A 10,365-nucleotide genomic window follows, 5' to 3' on the forward strand; every position below is an offset into this window, starting at 1 on the left:
TGGACATTTCGAGCATCATTGCAATACACAGCCACTGAACTGATTACCCAAGTTCCTCAGCTATGGTTTAAGCTCGGTGATTGGATGTTTTAGCCGCAATGCACGTTGGGATATGGTGTTAATGCGATATGAAATCCGAAAAACATTTTGGAGTTTAGGATGGCCGAAGACACTACACCAGTGGCGTAGCCACCATAGGGCCAAGGCCCTCATTGGCCCACCCTGAGAAAGCTCCAAGACAATGGAGAGAGAGAGACGCAGTAATAGAGTGCTGGGGGAAAACAAAAAAAGAGCGAGAGAGATAGCAAGTGGAGCAGGTCGAAAAAAGTGAAGATAAGACTGAAAAGTAGTAAAATGCTGAGAGGAGTCATTAATCTTTGAGATGCCCCTTCCTCTTTAGTTCTAAATTGCCTGCTATTTATAGGCTGTCGACGGGTCTTCACCCTGGTGTCGAGGATGTTCTCATCGGTCCAGAGAGAGGTCAGAGGTCAAGTGATTTAACTCCAATCGCAGACGTTGTGTCTCCTTGTGTGTGTTTGTGTGTGTGTGTGTGTGTGTTTGAGAGAGAGAGAGAGAGAGAGAAAGAGTGTGAAATGATTTAACTCCGCTCTGAATGTGTGTCTCCTGCGGCTTCATTACCCGAGCTGGAGAATCACACACTGAGGCAGCAGAATCACCTTTTAATGGGACTATTTTCTGAAAAATGGAAATAAATTAGATAAGGCAACACACACTCACACACACATGCAATCAGGTGCTAAAAGACAACTAGGTTCAGAAATTATGCGACACATTCTTTACATAGGCATCAAGAAAACTTTTCAGAAAGTTGTGTTTCAACTTGCTGGTCTTGCAGCTTAATTCAGTCGACACTTTTGCCACAAACAGTACAAGTTAAAACAGTACTTTTTCTCCAAATGTTTCTTGACTGACAAGAATTTACAAAGGAAACTATACTCAGAGAGCTGCATATAGGACATGTTCAATGTTCAGTGTATTGCCCTTCCTTTTGAATGTTTGTATTTAACATGGATTTTGATATTCAAGAATAAGTCAGATACATTCCAGCTTCTTTTAGCTTAGTCATGTACTGTACTGTACTTTTCTGTATTTTTTCTTCCTCCTCTCAGGCCCCCTAAAAAGCTCATTATCACTATCATTTAACTACTTTCTTGTTAAAAAATGGTATGTATCTTTCTTAAAGAAGGCACTCCTATTTAAATAAAAATTGTTCAAGGTTGTCTTTTATATTCGAGAATAATGGAAATGCTGATCTGTTATCTTGCCAATCTTCCAGTACATTTGAAGAATCAATCAGCTCATACAGTCACAGCATACAGATGCCACAAATACATTTCAGGGAGACACATTTACATAAAAGTTTCCAACTCCCTCATCAGCGTCACAGCTCGGTCCCTTGCCAAACTCGGCCTGCCAGAGTCCTGCAGGGACAGAAGTGGTCACGACAACCAGAGTGCATGTGAAAGCCAATCAAATGAAAACCCTAGACCCACGTCAGGTCCCATGATGTCTGCGCTACGCTCGCAGTAAATTGTTACTGAGTGAGTGTCTGTGTGTGTGTGTGTGTGTGTGTGTGTGTGTGTGTGTGTGTGTGTGTGTGTGTGTGTGTATGTTGAGAGACAACAGGCCTGCTGGCTATGGTGTCCATCTTGGCTGTGTCATCGTATGCTGACCTGTCTGTGGTGATGGTTTGTGACACCCCTCTCCCTACTGCCTGTGTGTTTTTTTCCACATTAACTCTTGTAAACGGATTCTTCTAGACTTAAATTGTCCGTCCATAGGAAATGTGCTATATCAGTGTGTGTGTGAGTGTGTGTGTGGGCCCTCAGGACTTGTTTAAACTGGCAGCCTGTTTGTATTGTGTTTGTCATTGATTATATGGACAATGATGTTGCTTTAATTGCATCTATGAAAAATGTATCCTGACAGCATGACTATGCTAGTGTGTGTGTGTGTGTGTGTGTGTGTGTGTGTGTGTGTGTGTGTGTGTGTGTGTGTGTGTGTGTGTGTGTGTGTGTGTGTGTGTGTGTGTGTGTGTGTGTGTGTGTGTGTGTGTGTGTGTGTGTGTGTGTGTGTGTGTGTGTGTGTGTAAGCTTGTGTGCCTGTGGGTATTATTCCTCTATACACGATGTGGAAAGTTTGCTCCTTATTTGACCTCAAAGGCTGCAAGGCAAAAACTAGGACACTACAGTAAGTACACATTAGCACACACACACACACACACACACACACACACACACACACACACACACACACACACACACACACACACACACACACACACACACACACACAAGTTATATGAACCCAGCTACAGCACTTGAACATGTTTGATGTGGTTCAAATGTCAAATGTGAAATAAGTGCAGTTCGATGTTTGCTATTGTGGTTCACAAGGCTTTTTTTCAAAGGTCAAGACAAAACTCCTTGTACATAAACTGTTATGCTTTTTCACACCAGCAACAATAGTAATCCAAGGGAAACTATGTTATGCATCCAGGGTTCAGATATCATTCATCCGCATGACCCTTACATTCCACACTTTGCTCATATGATACAGTAGACTATTTGTAACCAGCTTTCGTTGGCTGGGATGGTAAAATCTATACTATTTTAAACAGGAACTGGAACAATTTCTTTTTATTTAGAAAGTTAACAAACTCTGTCAGTATGTTAAGCTCAGCTTACATAGGACTTAACAATCACCATTTCACTATTTAAGAAGTGGGGCTATATTTATCAATGAAGGCTACACATGTCTGAACTAATGGTAAAATTACTTATTTAAATCTGAGTTAAAATATCCCCTTGAAAGTTCTGTACTGTCAACAGCTCTCTATCTATCACCATTCGAATCATTTGGGACATTCAGTGCACCAGCTATTTTTTGTTGTAGTCACAGTGGTACTACATTTCTGTGTCCGCAACGTCATTGGGCCCATTGACTTACATTTGGCCCATTGACTTACATTGGGAATCAGTCGTCCGTAAACCAGCGTATCATTTTTTAAGAGGTAAATTAACTACCCTATTTAATTCATTAATTCCTAAAGGATGTAATATGTGCAGTTCAGTCTCTGTCTGATTAGGGTAGGGAACAGTGTCAAAAGATAAATGTTTCTGGTTGGCTAAAGCATTTTATATGAGGATTAGTTGTTAAGAATGGCAAGATTGTTAATCGTTTCATCATACAATCCCTCCTCCCTTTTGTACAGTGTACGTAAATGCAGTCTTGCATATATGCACACTCGCACACATGCACTTCTAGGTAGAGCAATGACTCCAAATGACTGTCTTGTTAATAATGTCATCTTTTGTGTCATTTCCAGCTTGTGTTTCACCCCTTCTTTAACTTCAATTTTCCCCCATGTTCTACGTGTCTTTGTGTCTACATGACAATAAATCCTCCTCTGGATACAGATTCAGTTTGCTTTGTGTCACTTTTTTCTTCATGTTATTCAAGATATGTATTTATCTTCTTCAAGACCGATACCTATTTTTTTACTTTTCCTTTATTTTCTTTCCCTCTTGTGCGTGTGAGTGAAAAGTGATGCCATGGAATTACCTAACACAAACATCACTCCTGTCAGGCTATAGGTGATTGGCGGCATATTCCCACAGCGGGGGCTGCTGTTGCTGCTCTTGTAGATGTTGTCGAAGCTGCTGTTTTAGCTTTCATTTGGATGGAACCTTCTGGGGATGGTGAGCTGAATCAAATATTCATGATAGCAAAGAAAGGAAACATCAAACTCTACTTCCAGCACCACAGTGCACACACACACTTACTGTGTGGTAGGGGAAAGAGAACGAGACAAAATACAATCCTATATGTGCATCACCCCTATACATGTATGTTTTAAGACAATTTAGGAAATAGGTGATTTTCTAAGTCTTGAAATGTTTTGTGTAATCTTTTTACTTCTTTCCAAATGTTATAAACTTGAACAACCCTGATTATAAATGAATTGTGTTAACTGTGGTTACAAAACTACAAAACTCAATCACTGTGTATTATCTGATAAAAAATAAACATCTTGACATTTTCATTCCCATGCCCAGGTCTCTCTTTGCTCAGTGGACCTGAAAAAATAAGGCTTCTACATTTAACGTTTTACTTTTGAAAGCTTGCTCCTTGAAATATTAATGCTAAATGTTGTCAAACAAGGATGTTGCATTAACACTCTTAACGGAGTCATCTTTGCAGCATGCTGCTGCCCACTGCCTCTCTTTTCTTTTTCCATGTTTGTACTTTATTTTTTCAATGCAGGTAGGGTATGGCAGGATTAAAATAGACCACCAATGTATTCCCTGTGGGCATCTGAAGAACTCCATTTAAAAAATAAGACACAGAAATAACAACCAGGAAGAAAAATGTAAATAGCTAAATCAAGAAGTCAGCAAAATAAATCAGATTGTTTTTAGATTCATAAAGTTGAATGTTTTGTTTTTGCAGTGCACAATGGACCCATGTAGCAAAACAGAGTATATAGCAATACATACTGTATGTATATGTTTGTATATGTGTTCAACATAGGAGCTGTGGTTGCAGTCTTTAGGAGCTTTTAACAGTGAAGTTATTTAAGAGTTACTTCTGAAAACTGATTTAATTTGATAGCTAATCAATTACATCCACAATTTCCATTTTTGTGGAAATGTGTGTGTCTGTTGAAATCTATATTAATCTATTCAAAAATCTGAACAAATATTGGATTTCTATATGTGGAGCCAGGCTTTGATTCTGAAGTAGCAAAAACGTAGGCACTTATCCTCATTCATAATTATGAATACGGCCTATATATAAAACAGCCTAACGCAGCAGCAATGGATTAATAGCAGCAGTGAAAATACGAGTTATAGTCCCAGTGGCCTATATGGCTCACTGGGTGATCTTAAAGGTCCCATGTCATGGCCATTTCTACTGATCATAATTCCATTGTTGAGGTATACTAAAATAAATGTATATTGTGCAATTTTCCAAACTCACATGGATTCTCATACAGCATCTCTGTAAAGTATGTGTATTCACTCTCTGTCCTAAACGGCTTGTTGGAGCTCCTGCCCCCCCCCCCCCCTCCCTGTGAGCCCAGTGGCCGCCTGCGAGACAGCGAGACACAGCGAAACCCAGCCCGAAACACACATACACCCGCAGCCTGGCTGGGAGTTTGTGTGTGTGCCCAGGCTGAGTTCCGCGGTGTCTCGCTGTCTCGCTGACCCCACACCAGTGAGCCAGCTCACAGTGTCCGCTCCTCGCAGCAGCGAGCCTCGCAGCAGCGAGCCTCGCAACGTCCCGCCGAGTGTGTGTGTGTGAGGAAGTCCGCGGATTGGTCCAAACGTAACGGCTCCGCGGACGTAACGTAACGTCACTATACCCAAGAAGTAAACAATGGAAAAAGATAAATCCCCAACGAGGCGTTCTGGGGCAGCATAGACAGGTATTTTCTGTGTTAGAGTTTTACTCGCTACAGGGTGTACTTTGAGGGTTTGTGACTCTGCAGACCGTTTACATGCAGAAAAAGCTACGTAACACACAAGGGGACGGGTAATAACCAGAAAAGCATGACATGGGACCTTTAAAAAAATAGAACCTGACTCGTGTTTAAGAAAATTAACATTTAATATAAAACTCACACAAAAATACCTATACTCTATACATACACACAATACATTTGTTATGTACAATACCTCTGTACATTCAATAATGACTTGCAAAACAAAAGATGTTTAAAAGAATAGATTCTTAATAATAAATGTTTCACTGTGAATTGTTCCAGAGGCCAAAATAAATGAAAATTAGTTGGACTTGAATTACTCAGCAGCTTAATTATGTCTGACGTGTGAGAAGATGCGTCGGAAAAATAAGTTCAAATAAATTCCAATTCACAAAGGATAAAAAGACAAGGACGGTTTTATTGGTGAAAAACATCAAGGCTTGGCTGTGAGTAGAAGCACGAGTGTGTATGTATGTCAGCATATGTGCGTGTGTGTTTGAACAGTCACATTGTATGCCTGCATGGGCAGGTAGAAGGTGAAATGAGCCATATGATTCAGGTTTTCAGATGTGTGCAATTGTTGGTGCAGTTACTGTAAATGCTGTGTTGTCAATCGTCAGCCTGTCACTCCAAATCATTTGCTCTGAAGCCCACAGGCACATATAAAAACACAAACACACTCACACTCACACAGCTCTACCACCTGCTTATACTGCATACATGACACAATTGGAGGTTGTGGCTCAGTGGTTAGGTGCTGATCTTCGGATCACGGGGGCACTGGTTCGAATCCCACTGCAGTCAACATTCTGCTGTGTCCTTGGACAAGACACTTCACCCCAAATTGTTCCTGTGGGGATTGCCCACAGTATTGAATGTATGTAAGTCGCTTTGGATAAAAGCGTCTAACAAGTGACATGTAATGTAATTCATAACCAATAGTATTAAAGAACAAAACACCCCATTACAAAAAACAAGAGTACTTCTTATAGACAGCTGTGCAAAAACAGAAAAATACAGTACACATTCATAGCCTTCATTCTTAACTAGACATAGTAAGTATTGTTGTGTAGAGAAAACTAATCCATAAACACTAAAGTTTTAACAAACGGAAAAGAAAGGTTCCTTTAGCCCGTTGTTGACTATGTTTCTTTCCATCACGGTATAAATGCTGTTTTTAATCAAAGTGGAATACAGTAAGTCTGAAAATACTACATGTGATAATATTTGTAAAATCTGTCATTAAATCTTTAAATCTGTAGTGCAACATTTTAGTAAATATGCGTATTTGCTTTCTTGCCAAGGACTTGATGAGAATGTTTATATCCCTCATGTCTGCATGTTATTGTGAAGCTAAGATGCTGGTTAGCTTAGCTTAGCATAAAGACTGAAAAAAGGTGGACACATCTAGCCTAGCTCTGTCCAAAGGTAACAACATCTGCCTTACTGTACCTCACCACTAAAGATCTGTGATAAACACTTAGAAATTACTATAAATATAAGGTGTCCTGTAGACACTTAATAATGAATGCATTAAATACAACAATGCATTACAATATAGTAAAAACATTATTAATATATTATAAAATATGTCTTCATATAGGAAGTTACAAGTGGGTCAGACACAGCTCAGTTATACTAATCTTCAGCTCAATAAACTTCTGTTCAGACTTGCCCTGCTTACTGTGATCACCTATGCTGTATTTTACTACAACCAAACTCATCATTCTGTTGTTCTCATTTACATATTTTAATTGTCTTTGAAGCATAAATGTAATTGTGTCTCATAAATGCTACCTAAATGTTGCCCCAAGGAAGACAACTTTTCCTATGGTGCTGCACTGAAGTGTCGATCAAATCGCTATTTTATGATTGCAAAGTTGTCCGAAGAGATGAACATCTTCCTGTTGCTGGGAACACCTGTATCGTGTGATTGGCAACACCTTTTCTTTTTATGAGGAATCACAGAGAAACTTAAAGGAAACAGACACCTGTTCTCTTGACCTTCCCCCCACTCCAACTCTGCTGAAGACGATACACATTTGGGAGTCATTTTGCCACCCGGATCCTATTATTATTGCAAATGTAACAATTTGCTAGGACTTAACTCCAATGTATTTTGTAATTGAAATAATGATTATCAAAGAAAGGAATGGTTAAGGAATAATGGTTAGGAAAATTCAAAAGGAAATAGGAAAAGACGACCGGGCTTCCAGAGAATCCGACTGCTCTTACAGCTATCCAACGTATTTATGTATAAGCGTATGAATTGTAACTGTATAAAAGCCATATCTTCAGTTTGAGTCATTGCACTGGGCTGTGAAGACATTGCTTTCTGTATCCTGTGTGCCTCTCTTGCTAAATTATTATTAAAGACTCAGAAGGACCACTCTTTGACCAGTTTATTTCAAGTATTTCCACCACAATATACAAGTAAACAACAACCCTAACCCTATCAACAACTGCCTGTTCTCCTTAGTTTTTCATACAATTATTCTGTCTCAAAACATTGTCTTGTTTCAAATAAGTGTGACAAATTCACCTCTTGAACTTTTAGGTAAACTATGCGTCATATTGTTGGTAGAAGAAAGCAAAGCTATTCCTAATAACTTTGGTGAGACCCCTAACTTTTTGTACGGATCTAAAACTGATGATGTGCCCTGACCTTTACAACACATGGGTAAATCAAGAGGAGATTCTGAATAAATAATATGCATAACATCATTTTTAAACAGAAGGTGACTCAGGCATGAAGGATTTGGCCGTGTCTCTTCTAAAGGGATGTTTAGCTTCATTTCTCGCTTCTGTGTTTCTACAGTGCGTGTGTGTGTGTGTGTGTGTGTGTGTGTGTGTGTGTGTGTGTGTGTGTGTGTGTGTGTGTGTGTGTGTGTGTGTGTGTGTGTGTGTGTGTGTGTGTGTGTTTCCATCTGCTTTCATCTATTCCAAGGTCCTTATGTCTTTAAGGTTATACTTGAGGTAAGACAGTGTTGTTCTATTTTGAAAAAATATCTTAGAAAAAGAAAACCTGGACAAACACTGCTTTCACAGAAACAACCCTGACATTTAATGTTCAAATGGAAGTAGGGCATTGTGAATCCATGTTATTTGTTGTTAATAAAGGTACAAACATGCAGCAATGAAATGCCTAGACGTGTCGATTATAAAACAGACATATACTACACGCAAAATATATTATATTTTCCTGCACTCGGCCTGGAATACCATGTGCTGTTAAGCAGCCCCCTCTAGTGGTACAGCGCTAGAATGCAGTGGCTGTGATACAAAAAGAGAAGATGTTAGGATATCAAAATGTATTGTATACATGCCAATGCCATTGATGTGCCACTGTACTGTTTGATGGTTTTTTGGTCTGTTTGCTGACCCGACAAGATGCAAAACAAATTACATTCAAGCGATTCTTGCTGAAATTAAACCAAAGGCATGTCAGTTAACAAAGTTAAAGCAGAGACAGTTGGATAAGGAAGTGGAGAACTGCATAAAGGAAAGCAGTCCACAGCATATTTGTGGAAGTTGATTCATACAGTTTGGTAAGAATTAAGTACACAAACCCTCATTATAACAGTGTAAGATGTAGTCTACTTAATGTACTCTGTTCCTGTTTTTTCAATTGTAATGATTTGTTGAAAGAAACTGATTCAATAACAAAAATAAACATCAATAGGATATTGTCTCTATCCCACCACCCATATGACTTACAATTTCACAGGGCATATATGTCTATTATATATATATATATATATGGTTTCTTGGTTTCTTGGTTTCTTCATGACAAGTACTGCACTCAAATGGCCTCCATAGTCACAAGATCTAAATCATAGAGCATCTTTTGGGATGTGGTGGAACGGGAGATTCACATCATGGATGTGCAGCATATGGACCAAAATCCCTGAGAAATGTCTCCAGCACCTTGTTGAGTCTATGCCATGAAAAATTAAGGCAGATCTTAAGGCAAAATGGGGTCCAACCCAGTACTAGCAAGGTGTACCTGATAAAGTGTGTGTGTGTGTGTGTGTGTGTGTGTGTGTGTGTGTGTGTGTGTGTGTGTGTGTGTGTGTGTGTGTGTGTGTGTGTGTGTGTGTGTGTGTGTGTGTGTGTGTGTGTGTGTGTGTGTGTGTGTGTGTGTGTGTGTGTGTGTGTGTGTGTGTGTGTGTGTGTGTGTGTGTGTGTGTGTGTGTGTGTGTGTGTGTGTGTGTGTGTGTGTTGCTATTGATTTGGAGTTGTGTGGTGCAGTGGGTTGTGTATCGGTGTTGGGACCAGGGGGTCACAGGTTCAAACCCCGCTGCAGTCAGCATGTCGTTGTGTCCCTGGGCAAGACACTTCACCCCAAATTGCTCATGTGGGGATTGCCCACAGTATTGAGTATGTAAGTCGCTTTGGATAAAAGCGTCTAACAAGTGACATGTAATGTAATTTCTGCTTGTTTTAGTATATTCTAATTAAAGATGCACTACATCTCTCTCAAGTCCCTCTCTCAAATGTCCAAATTCTCCTATCATCAGACATAAAACAAGGCTTTTTGGGTTTTTTCATGCTGTTTAATTTCTGAATGTGAGTGCAAGAGTTCCTTCAGAGGTGTGGTACTTCCCGTGAAACTCGAGTGAAAAGGAATGTAGACAAGCCTGTAGAGTACACAGGGTGGGAAGATCTGCTTGTTCATTTGAAATAGAAAGTATTAAACCAAAGCAACGGAAAAAAAACTTTCCTGGTGTACTGGCAGGTGACACATACTGTGCTACTAAATAATCATTGTGGTTGAAACCACACTAACCACACTGTTAAAATACTCCATTTCAAGTAAAAGTCGAGAATACTACTGAAGTAAACGTATGTAAGTA

Source organism: Trematomus bernacchii, unplaced genomic scaffold, assembly GCF_902827165.1.
Source record: "Trematomus bernacchii unplaced genomic scaffold, fTreBer1.1, whole genome shotgun sequence".
In the NCBI taxonomy this organism is placed as follows: Eukaryota; Metazoa; Chordata; class Actinopteri; order Perciformes; family Nototheniidae; genus Trematomus; species Trematomus bernacchii.